At 42.2% G+C, this 13,075-nt stretch overlaps 2 long non-coding RNA genes across 4 annotated transcripts in view; one reads left to right on the plus strand and one right to left on the minus strand.

Moving 5' to 3' along the window:
• Positions 1-1,671: 1,671 nt before the first annotated feature.
• LOC133540793 (uncharacterized) overlaps positions 1,672-13,075 on the minus strand; it is a 38,131-nt gene continuing 26,727 nt past the window's right edge. For 2 of the 3 annotated variants that reach the window (XR_009803731.1, XR_009803732.1), the window contains exon 3: positions 1,672-2,044. This is a non-coding gene — a long non-coding RNA (uncharacterized LOC133540793). Of the gene's footprint in view, positions 2,045-4,794; positions 5,271-13,075 lie in introns of those variants that run through there. The other variant, XR_009803733.1, reaches the window with a different exon arrangement.
• LOC133540792 (uncharacterized) lies at positions 5,731-8,896 on the plus strand. Its single transcript, XR_009803730.1, has 3 exons — positions 5,731-5,775; positions 7,562-7,720; positions 8,678-8,896. It is a non-coding gene; the product is annotated as an uncharacterized LOC133540792 (long non-coding RNA).

A 13,075-nucleotide genomic window follows, 5' to 3' on the forward strand; every position in this document is an offset into this window, starting at 1 on the left:
CTAACAACGTTGCAAACAAAAGCATAATTGAAAAAAAAAACAAGCCACTGGGAACTGATTTTTATTGTTTTTAACCTTTTTGAAATTGTGATAATGTTACCCTTTAAATATATATTTACTTACTCATTTGATTATTTATTTATCCAACCTTTGTGCTACAGATTGACTACAAACAAATGTGTTAGAAATTGCTGTGAATACAGGAAAAAGGAGGCAGCATTCGTCGGCTGCATTTGAAGGATTTGCCTTCGAATTTGAACTAATTGGGAGAGCCATTGCGCAGCTTTGTGACGTAAATGGTCTTCATATTCGCCCTTTGAAGGGTGCAGACACTGAATTGGGACACAGCTCCTGTAATGCATAACTGGAATTATATACAATGTACCATATTGTCATTTGGAGGGGGGGGGGGGGGGGGGGGGGGGGGGGTAGAAATGGATGGATGGATGGTACCATATTGTATTTGTATGCATGTTTGAAATAAACCAACACCATAACAGTAACTGACATCCACGAACACAGTGAATACTTACTGGATTGGTTGTTTGTTTGTTTTCAGGTTGCTTTGGAATCTGGTGTTGCCCCTGCCTGGCCTGCACAGTCGCAGAGAAATTTAAAGAGAACCGATGGCGTTAGATGGCGCTGCTGTAGTGGCTGCTGTTGGCAGGAGCTCTGTGCTCTTGTGTCATCCTTTTGTGTTTACCTCTTGTTTTCATGTGTTATTATATTTTTTTGCCTTTTGGTCTGGGACCCTTTGGGACTGTGTGACAAGGGGTGTCACTTTCGTGACCTCTGCGGTGCTTTTTTTGTGGACTTCTGAATCTGCCTCCCGGGAGCCTTTTGGCCATGGAGACAAGCTGCTGGGTCTCTGCCACACTGGAGTCGGTTCGGAGAGACTGGAGGAGATGCGGATGAGGGGACAGGGCTGCGGAGCTAGCACTGAGCGCCGGGACAGAGAGGCTTTGCGCTGTCTTGGCTGGGTGAGCAGGTGTCGGACACCTCAGTCTCCTTGGATGTATCATCGCTCATCCATGCTGACTGGACACTGGCCGAGAGTTGTTTGGCGGCCGAGAGTGGAGTCGGCTCTCTTGGTTGCTTTGTTGGGTCTGCTCCTGTCTCTGGCCATGCTCCCTCCACCCCAGCGGACGATGGCGTGGAACACCGCAGAGGCCAACACAGTGTATATGTTTCTTTTCCTTTTTTTCATAGCTGTATGTAGAAGTGTCTGGTTGTATCTGCTCCTTTAATGTCTTTAATGTCCTTTGTGTGTGTTCTTTGATGTTTCGCTCTTACACACATGTGAGAGGGATGTGTACTATGGCTATGAGTTGTTGTTTTTTTCCCTTGACCTCAGTCTGGACCCCCTCTCCAGGGCCCAGGCTTAGACCGATTTTTTTATTTTATTTTAATCTTCTATTTTTTTCTCCCATTCCCCCCCTCCTTGTTTACCGGTATCTCATCCTTTTTGTAATGAGCGCTGGAAGCCGGCAGACCCGTCAGCGATCCTGTTCTATCTCCCTGCAATGTTTGTCTGATCTTGAATGGGATTGTGCTGAAAATTTAAATTTTCCTGAAGGAACTCTCCTGAATGAACTCTCCTGAAGGAATACATAAAGTACTGTCTAAATCTAATCTAATGTCTGCCGCTAAGTGACATATTGAGCCCTGCCACGTTTGCAGCCTTCAGCATCCCTCTGTTTGCACCCCCGGAGGGTGTTTCTTTGAGAGCAGTCATTCGAAAAACCTACAGTATCAGGGTAGGATGCGTCACACTGACAGTCATGTTCTTAAACATTGTTACATTCATTATGTCATGAATGTTTTATTTTTCCAGGGGACCGACCATCTGTGGGGATCTATGTTTTTCCTGTTTCTGTGCATGGTGCAACTGGTCTCAGATGTACCGTGAGCTTATGAAGCGAGGCAAAGAACCGACTGTCGTTCATTTGCAAAACCCAGCAATAGTCCAGCAGCCTGCTATCATGGACATGTACGCTGTTAATCACTATAGTTCCATTGGCTCGCTCGTCTCCATCCCGTAGAGCTGCATTAGGAAATGACAAAGTTTAAGTTTGAGGTTTTCTGGATAATAACGCTTGATTTGAATTAACTAACACAAAGTCTAACTGTATATATTTCATTTTTGATACATTGATTCACCTAATCAAATATAGTATTTCTAAGTGTCAAAAAAAAAGGTATTTCAGCATAGATTCACTTTTTTGAACCCCAGAAAGTTTTGTTTTAGATATTTGAATTTTATTGAAGAAGAAGGTTGAGTATTTGGATGAGTTCCACTCTTATCTTCCTGGCAGTCTTTTCCTACTTTTCAGACACTGTTCAAACCATCATTGACCATCATCTCAAGGTAAATTAAAATACCCTATATGTTCCCAGGAAATCGGTGCGGCGGATCGGTGCGGCGTCTTCAGTAATGCGGACGTTGTATCGATCCTTTGTGGTGAAGAAAGAGCTGAGCCGGAAGGCAAAGCTCTCAATTTACCGGTCGATCTACGTTCCCATCCTCACCTATGGTCATGAGCTTTGGGTCATGACCGAAAGGATAAGATCACGGGTACAAGCGGCCGAAATGAGTTTCCTCCGCCGGGTGGCGGGTCTCTCCCTTAGAGATAGGGTGAGAAGCTCTGCCATCCGGGAGGAACTCAACGTAAAGCCGCTGCTCCTTCACATCGAGAGGAGCCAGATGAGGTGGTTCGGGCATCTGGTCAGGATGCCACCCGAACGCCTCCCTAGGGAGGTGTTTCGGGCACATTCGACCAGTAGGAGGCCACGGGGAAGACCCAGGACACGTTGGGAAAACTATGTCTCCCGGCTGGCCTGGGAACGCCTCGGGATCCCCCGGGAAGAGCAAGACGAAGTGGCTGGAGAGAGGGAAGTCTGGGCTTCCCTGCTTAGGCTGCTATCCCCGCGACCCGACCTCGGATAAGCGGAAGATGATGGATGGATGGATGGGTTTCCAGGAAATTTCTCATACAGTGATACCTCAACTTAAAGGCCTACTGAAACCCACTACTATCGACCACGCAGTCTGATAGTTATTATATATCAATGATGAAATATTAACATTGCAACACATGCCAATACGGCCTTTTTAGTTTACTTAATAGCAATTTTATATTTACCGCGAGTTTCTTGTTGAAAACGTCGCAGAATTATGACGTGTACGCGTGACGTCGCGGATTGGAGGGGACATATTAGCGCAGCTCCAAACACGGCTAAAAGTCGTCTCTGTTCATGGCGTAATTACACAGTATTTTGGACATCTGTGTTGCTGAATCTTTTGCAATTTGTTCAATTAATAATGGAGACTATAAAGAACAATGCTGTTGGTGGAAAGCGGTGGATTGCAGCTGTCTTTAGCACCGAGACACAGCCGATGTCGAGCGGGTCTAACATGATACTGTGAAAGTTCAATCCATAGTGGCTCCAACACAGTCGCGAGAGTTCAGTTCAAAGCGGATCCAAGACAGCAGCGAGAGTCCCATCCACAGGAAACCATCCCAAACGGAGGCGGATCCGCAGCGTAGAGATGCCCCCAACCGATACACAGGCGAGCGGTCCATCCTGGGTCCCGACGAGCGGTCCATCCTAGGTCTCGACTCTGGACAGCCAGTACTTCATCCATGGTCATCAGACCGGACCCCCTCCACAAGGGAGGGGGGGGGCATAGGAGAAAAAAGAAAAGAAGCGGCAGAAGAACTGGTCTAAAAAGGAGGTATATTTAAGGGCTAGAGTATACAGATGAGTTTTAAGGTGAGACTTAAATGCTTCTACTGAGGTAGCATCTCGAACTGTTACCGGGAGGGCATTCCAGAGTACTGGAGCACGAACAGAAAACGCTCTATAGCCCGCAGACTTTTTTTGGGCTTTAGGAATCACTAATAAGCCGGAGTCTTTTGAACGCAGATTTCTTGCCGGGACATATGGTACAATACAATCGGCAAGATAGGCTGGAGCTAGACCGTGTAGTATTTTATACGTAAGTAGTAAAACCTTAAAGTCACATCTTAAGTGCACAGGAAGCCAGTGCAGGTGAGCCAGTACAGGCGTAATGTGATCAAACTTTCTTGTTCTTGTCAAAAGTCTAGCAGCCGCATTTTGTACCAACTGTAATCTTTTAATGCTAGACATGGGGAGACCCGAAAATAATACGTTACAGTAATCGAGACGAGACGTAACAAACGCATGGATAATGATCTCGGCGTCTTTAATGGACAAAATGCAATATTACGAAGATGAAAGAAGGCCGTTTTAGTAACGTTTTTAATGTGTGACTCAAAGGAGAGGGTTGGGTCGAAGATAATACCTAGATTTTTTACCGAGTCACCTTGTTTTATTATTTGGTTGTCAAATGTTAAAGTTGTATTATTAAATAGAGGTCGGTGTCTAGCAGGACCGATAATCAGCATTTCCGTTTTTTGGGCGTTAAGTTGCAAAAAATTAGCGGAGATCCATTGTTTAATTTCATTAAGACACGCTTCCAACTGACTACAGTCTGGCGTGTTGGTCAGCTTTAGGGGCATGTAGAGTTGGGTGTCATCAGCATAACAGTGAAAGCTAATACCGTATTTGCGTATGACGTCACCCAGCGGCAGCATGTATATGCTGAAGAGTGCAGGGCCAAGGACCGAACCCTGGGGAACTCCACACGTTACCTTAAAATAGTCCGAGGTCACATTGTTATGGGAGACGCACTGCACCCTGTCAGTAAGATAGGAGTTAAACCAAGAAAGGGCTAAGTCTGACATACCAATTCGTGTTTTGATACGCTCTAATAAAATATTATGATCGACGGTATCGAAAGCAGCACTAAAATCGAGGAGCAGCAACACAGATGACGCATCAGAATCCATCGTTAGCAATAGATCATTAGTCATTTTTGTGAGGGCTGTCTCAGTAGAGTGATTTGCCCTGAAACCGGATTGAAAGGTTTCACATAGATTGTTAAACGCTAAGTGTTCATTTAGCTGCTCTGCAACAATTTTTTCGAGGATTTTCGAAATAAAGGGAAGGTGAGACACCGGTCGGTAGTTTACCATGAGGTCAGGATCGAGGTTAGGTCTTTTAAGGAGAGGATTAATAACCGAAAATCACATGATGAGATGACTGAGATGATCTCATTTTTAATAGGGGTTCAAATGTTTACCTGTATCTCACCTTTAATGTAAGGGGTGCCGGAAGACAGCAGACCCGTCAGCAATCCTGTTCTGTCTCCCGGTAATATTTGTCTGATCTTGAACGGGATTGTGCTGAAAATATTAATTTCCCCTCGGTGATTAATAAAGTATTTCTGTTTCTGATTCTGAAATGTTTCTCAGTATTGTTTTTTGTTGTACTTTGTAAACACTAAGTTTAAGTAAGTAAGTTTAAATAATTTCCTAACCTCGATCATTTTAGGACATGGTTTGACTTATTCCATTCCATAATTGAATTCCACATATTGATAGACTTAAATCATTGTTTGTGATTATATTTATTATATTTATAATGACCCAAATGTAATCCTCAATGTGTATTTAATTTTCCTGAAGGAATAAATAAAGTACTATCTATCTATCTATCCATCCATCCATCCATCTATCTATCTATGTATCTGTCTATCCATCTATCTATTCGTCTCTTCATGGTAGTGCAAACAGATTCCTGTTTGGCAACATGTTATTAGTTAAGTGGTTCCACCTAATTTAATGTGTGCACTCCTTCCATCCCTTATTTCAACTTCACCAGCAACAAGACCGCATCCCCCTTTATAAGGTAAGCGTCTGCAAGTGAAGACTATATTATACTAAAATAACTGCGATAAATACAATGATGGTAGTCGTTCGAATTTTAGTATAGAGCCAGAAATCCACAAATTGAATGTTTCTTCACTCCTCTAAATATTTATTTGGATTTAAAACTAGTTTGACAAAAAACAACCCAGATTACTTTGCATGAAGCAGGCAATTTTCCATTTGTTTATTTATTTATTGGTATTTTGTATTTTCTAATATTTGGAAGGAATATAAGAAAGGGATATTCAAGTTAATTGTTTAAGGGGCCACATTTCCGGAAAGCTAGCTTCACCCGACATATTATTCTTATTTTGTATATTCCAGAGAACCAACTTCTGCAGTGGATTGTAGATTTTTTTCAAATTATGATTTGAAGAATTGATTAATTTGTTTTGTGCAGGAGCGATCTGCTGTTTTTTAAGGACCTTCTGTAAAAAGCACGTCATGGATATTTTTTGTGAGAGCACTCTAGTGTTTTGACGAATGTGCTGCAAAAAAATGTTTTTTAAGCTAGCGCCACAAGTTGAATAGCCTAAATGATAAAAAAAAAAAAGAAAAAAAAAAGAGAGGTTTTAAAATAGAACCATTAGGTACAACACTAAAATAGCTATAAAAGTTGAAGAAATGACTACTGACTGCATCTAAAGTAAACAAGTTTAAGGTGTGCCTTGAGGAAGGCCGCAGTTAAGCACACCACAAGTTTGGCAAGCAAGGTTAAAATGTCAATGCAAGGCGCTGCCAATGTGTTTACTACGTTAAAGTTAAAGTTAAAGTACCATTGATTGTCACACACACACTAGGTGTGGTGAAATTTGTCCCCTGCATTTGAGCCATCTCCTTTCTCACCCCCTGGGAGGTGAGGGGAGCAGTGAGCAGCAGCGGTGGCTGTGCCTGGGAATCATTTTTGGTGATTCAACCCCCAATTCCAACCCTTGATGCTGAGTGCCAAGCAGGGAGGTAATGGGTCCCATTTTATAGACTTTGGTATGACTAGGCCGGAGTTTCAACTCACAACCTACCGATCTCAGGGTGGACATTCTAACCACTAGGCCACTGAGTAGGTTGGTCCAATGTCCAATAGTCCAAGTTGATCGATACAACAGGGGAAATCCTAATGCTTTCAGGAATTTGCTGCAAAAAATATTGGTCTCCCATGTTTTGAACTAAACTGCTGCTATGGTGTCAGTTGAAAAGCCCTGCTCCAAGGTCCATTTCCTACCACTTGTCCCTTACGGGGTCCTTACCATATTTTCCATCATTTGTAACTAAGATACTGTGTGGAACAATTTCCCTTGTGGATCATTAAAGTTGATCTGAAAAGGCCTACTGAAACCCACTACTACCGACCAAGCAGTCTGATAGTTATTATATATCAATGATGAAATATTAACATTGCAACACATGCCAATACGGCCTTTTTAGTTTACTAAATTGCAATTTTAAATTTCCCGCGAGTTTCTTGTTGAAAACGTCGCGGAATTATGACGTGTACGCGTGACGTCACGGATTGGAGGGGACATATTAGCGCAGCTCCAAACACGGCTTAAAGTCGTCTCTGTTCATGGCGTAATTACACAGTATTTTGGACATCTGTTTCGCTGAATCTTTTGCAAATTGTTCATTTAATAATGGAGACTATAAAGAAGAATGCTGTTGTTGGAAAGCGGTGTATTGCAGCTGTCTTTAACACCGAGACACAGCCGGTGTTTCTTTGTTTGTTGTGAAGCAGAGCGGCCAACAGAACATGTTTTCTCTACGTCAACCAGCAGGTCTTTGGATGGGGAAATAGTGATATTAAGTCTTACCGGAGAAATCAGTGGATTATGGGACTTCCTCCTGCAGTAGCTGTCAAAAAAGTCAGCTGTGAGCTTGGCTCCTCGGCTTCTCTCTGAACTGCGTGTTCACCGCAGCCATCCGACCTCGAGGTATGTCTTTAGAATCTCACTAAAGCACTATTAATACAATAAGCAGATAAGGGATCTTCCAGAATTATCCAAGTAAATGTGTCTAATTACATCTGAAACGCTCACACTGCCGCCGCCCGGAGCCGTCGCTTTTTTTCTTTTTTTTCTAGTCCTTCACTATCAATATCCTAATTCACGAATCTTTCATCCTCGCTCAAATTAATGGGGAAATTGTCGCTTTCTTGGTCTGAATTGCTCTTACTGCTGGTGGCTCCCATTAAAAACAATGGGAATACGTGAGGAGGCCTGCAACTTGTGACGTCACGCGCACATACTTCAGGTAAAGGCAGGGCTTTTCTATTAGCGACCAAAAGTTCCAAACATTATCGTGGATGTTCTCTATTAAATCCTTTCAGCAAAAATATGGCAATATCACAAAATGATCAAGTATGACACATAGAATGGACCTGCTATCCCCGTTTGAAGAAGAACATCTCATATCAGTAGGCCTTTAAGTTTAACTCAATACGGAATGTGTACATGGGTTTCTAAATACGGAGATGAACCCGTTTTTCAAGAGCCGGTTAGCAACCCCAAGCTTACCTGTTGCTAGTGTGAGTGTCTTTGTAAGCAAATCTCTGTGTTACCAAAAGTAATTCCTCAACATTAGGTTTTACAAAAACAATGCCAATATAGCGTGGTTAAAATCGTCACGGCATGTAAATGGAATATTGTTGGCCTTTTTTTCATAGGCGGGATAGATCCCTCCCCATTACCTGCATTGTTAACCGCCGCTTGCTAGCAACTTTTTCCTATTTAAAACGCAAGGAAATGAGAAAGAAGTGTGTTGTTGCGATTTTTTTTGTAAATGATATTAAAACCTTTCCCTCTAAAAAGTACAGTTCTATTTTAATGCATCGTCTTTTACATCTCCTTTTAACATCCATCCATCTATTTTCTACCGCCTGTCCCTTTCAGGGTTGCGGGGGGTGCTGGAGCCTATCTCTGCTGCATTCGGTCGGAAGGAGGGGTACACCCTGGACAAGTCGCCACCTCATCGCAGGGCCAACACAGATAGACAGACAACATTCACACTCACATTCACACACTAGGGCAGTGTTTTTCAACCTTTTTTGAGCCAAGGCACATTTTTTGTGTTGAAAAAATGCAGAGGCACACTACCAGCAGAAATATTTTTTTAAAAATACCCCAGTTGACAATAAAAAGTCATTGTCGCAGTTGTTGGATATGACTTTAAAGCATAACCAAGCATGCATCACTGTAGCGCTGGTCTCAAAGTAGGTGTACTGTCACCACCTGTCACATCAAACCCCTTACTTATTTTCACTTTTTTGCTTTTTTCCTGTGTGTATAGTTTACTTCTTGTCTTGCGTTCCTATTTTGGTGGATTTTTCTCTTCTTTTGGTATTTTCCTGTATCAGTTCCATGTCTTCCTTTGAGCGATATTTCCCGCATCTACTTTGTTTTAGCAATTAAGAATATTTCAGTTCTTTTAAATCCTTCTTTGTGAGGACATTGTTGATTGGTCATGTCATGTTCTGATGTACATTGTCTTTGCTCCACCGTAAGTCTTTGCTGTCGTCCAGCATTCTGTTTTTAATTTGTGGCCAATTTAGTTTTAGTATTGTTCTGCATAGCCTTCCCTAAGCTTCAATGCCATAGGGGCGCTCATCTTTTGTTCATTTTTGGTTTAAGCATTGCACACCTATTTTACCTGCACGCTGATTCCCCCAGTTTTCGACAAAGCAATTAGCTACCGGCTGCCACCTACTGATATGGAAGAGTATTACACGGGTACTCTGCCAAGCTCAAGACAGCACCTACACTCAACAACAACAACACATCATTTGCAGACTATAATTACTGGTTTGCAAAAAATATTATTAACCCAAATAGGTGAAATTATATCATCTCCCACGGCACACAGTGGTTGAAAAACACTGCACTAGGGACAATTTAGTGTTGCCAATCAACCTATCCCCAGGTGCATGTCTTTGAAGGTGGGAGGAAGCCGGAGTACCCGGAGGGAACCCACGCAGTCACAAGGAAAACATACAAACTCTTAGCTGTTTTTGAAAATTGTGATTGTAACAATATTAAATGGTAAATGGGTTATACTTGTATAGCGCTTTTCTACCTTCAAGGTACTCAAAGCGCTTTGACACTATTTCCACATTCACCCACTAATGTCGGGAGCTGCCATGCAAGGCTCTAACCACGACCCATCAGGAGCAAGGGTGAAGTGTCTTGCCCAAAGTCACAACAAACATGACAAGGTAGGTAGAGGGTGGGGATGGAACCAGGAACCCTCAGGTTGCGGGCACAGCCACTCTCCCAACCGCGCCACATTGCCCCCCCAAGAAAAACATGTGTTCTTATCTTATGCAAGGATTGTGTATGACTGAATAAAATGGAAGACAATTAAAAAAGTGCAGTTCCCCTTTAGATCATTATTAAAAGGTTTATTTCTACTACTAATAAATCTCTATGCAATTCAAATAACTGCAGATGCTAATATTTGTGTACATTCATTCGTTACTTAACTATACAAGTATGGCTTGTTTTTAAATGAAAATTGCACATTCTGTGGGGAATTTTGCCCATCAGCCACAATCCTTGTGTGACATAAGAACACACATCTCTTCCTTTTCTGTGCATTCTAAACTTTGTAATGGAGATATGATCTATTTTGCCTATATAATCCTAAAAAAACAACAACTGTAATGTACATGCTGCAAGTATGGATGTAGTGCAGTAAAATGCACATTCGTGATAACATTTACAGCTACCACTATCATAGTCACTACCGTTGTGTCCTTGGGCAAGACACTTTATATTAATGTCACTTTTGTTCTTGTTCAAGTTGCGAACATGGCCTCTCTCCCTCTCAAAGACTGGAATAGTGGTCTCTGTGATTGCCTTCAGGATACACATACATGTAAGAGACAACAACACCCCTCAATGACAAAATTGGCTCTGCTTCACACTGATAATAATTTGTCTCCACGTGTCGTTCAGGCTGCTATGGATTCTGGTGCTGCCCCTGCATGGCTTGCTCAATTTCAGCAAAATATGGAGAGAACACGTGTCTACCGCTGTGTGACATCCTCAGCCCTGCCATCCTGCAAGCTTGTGGGATCCCAATGTTTGTGCCTCCTGCAGCCTTGTCCTTGAGAACATCCATTCGAAAAAACTACAATATCAAGGTGTGACGCGTGAAGATTGCAGCCGTGTTCTAAATAAATGCATTGACGACTCAAATGCATTTTTCCCCCTCACAGGGGTCACTCTGTAAGGACATTATTGTTTCCTGTTTCTGCATGTGGTGCAGCTGGTGTCAGATGCATCAAGAAGTTAAAGAACAAACAACACCTGTCGTCAATGTTAATGTTCACCAAACTGTTATCCATCAACCTGCTCCTGTGATGGAGCAAAGCCCACCTGGGTATTATGTAGGTCACCAGAAGGACTTTGCACAAATGCAAAGCGCAGATGTCAATTATGTTGGTCATCAGGAAGAAATGGCAGCTGTGCAAAGCCCACCTGAGTTTTAAGTCGTTCACCAGTGAGACATTGCCCAAGTGGTAAGCCCACCTGTCTATTAAGTTAATTCATCGATCCATTTTCTACCGCTTATTCTCTTTGGGGTAGTGGGGGGTGCTGGTGCCTATCTCAGCTACAATCGGGCGGAAGGCAGGATACACCCTGGACAAGTCGCCACCTCATCGCAGGGCCCCTATGAAGTTAATGACTGAGACAATTAACTAACCCCTGTGCTTTTGTAGAATTGTATTGGTCTCAAAAGTGGGACGTGGACACGCAATGCATTGTGGTTCATGCCGGCCTCTGAAAAGCTTATTTACATGATTCAAGATTGTTTATTGTCATATTCTCTCTGTCTGGCCTCTGGTGAGGGCGGTTTTTCCGCTCCCTCTTCTCCCAGCTTGCTCCCTTTGTTTTTGTCTTGTCTGAACTTTTTGAAGCCTCTTTCTTTGCGCTCTCCTCAAATTCAAACATCAGGCATGGATATGATCAGCTGGACTCTCGATGCAATTGAAAAAAATCTTTTCGACTTGAATTGAATTTGAGAGCACCCAGCATGGACGAATAGATCAGAGAAGTCATTGTTTTTTGTCTGCTCGCGGAAAACAAACATCCTAATCTACGATTTGACTCCCTCGAATGGCCTTGACGCTGTGGAAACAGGACCGGGCTGTTCTGAAAACACACCCGAGAATACCTCAATAATAGAGGTTTTTAACCTCCCTGTGAGTTGTCGTGATTAAATCTAACGTGTCATGCCAAATTTTCTCAGCCATCTTAGGAAGTACAGTCGCTGCAGGGCTTTCTTTATTGTTTGTTGGGTGTTGTAAACCCAGGTGAGGTCTTTGCTGATATGGGTCCCGAGGCTAAAGTCGTAAAGTTATTTTCTTTTCTTTAACAAGTTCAAAACATAAAGCGAATGCTGCGACATCATTAAATGTCACAATGGCTGTCATGATCGTGTCAAGAAAAAAAAACTATACATTTTCTCAATGTCAAAGTAGAAGCAAAGCCAAAGAAGTTGGGTGAGTGAGCTAATAAGGAGATGATGAATAGTCTGGAAAGCAGCCATAAGATGATCAAACATGAATTTTAACGCCATCACCTGCTGCAGGCTGGTGTGTTCACGCTGGTAAGTTTGAATCAAAGCCGGTTTTGTTCTGTTGCACACACAGTAGATGGATGGATGGATGGATGGATGGATGGATGATAGATAGATAGAAGGTACTTTATTGATTCTTTCAGGAGAGTTCCTTCAGGAAAATTACAATTCCAACAGCAGTGTACAGAGTAGGCTGTTAGCTTTAGCTAAGCTAACCTAGCTGCGGGTTAAAAACAACGATTGGTATTTGGGGAAAAAAAACATACTCCTGTTCATCGATCAATAACTGAGAAGACTTTAAATCAGGGGTCGGGAACCTTCTTGGCTGAGAGAGACATGAAAGCCAAATATTTTAAAATGTATTTCCGTGAGAGCCATATCATATTTTTTTAACACTAAATACAACTAAATGCGTGCATTTTTAAGTAAGACCAGCATTTTTAGGGTACACTAAGTCTCTTATTCTTTTTAATGACATTGTTATTCTGAAGCTAATCAATAATAAATACAATACTTCTTAGCATTAATGCGACTTCTTGAACAGGTGTGGTAGAAAACAGACGGATGGATTAACATGCATGAGAATGTTTTATATTGTGGTATATTTAACAATGTGATTACGAGCGGAATTATTAATTACATACCGTATTCACTAATGTCAGCTAAGATTGATCCGATAGCCAGATGCAGTCATCAAAAGAGCCACATCT

Source organism: Nerophis ophidion, linkage group LG22, assembly GCF_033978795.1.
Source record: "Nerophis ophidion isolate RoL-2023_Sa linkage group LG22, RoL_Noph_v1.0, whole genome shotgun sequence".
In the NCBI taxonomy this organism is placed as follows: domain Eukaryota; kingdom Metazoa; phylum Chordata; class Actinopteri; order Syngnathiformes; family Syngnathidae; genus Nerophis; species Nerophis ophidion.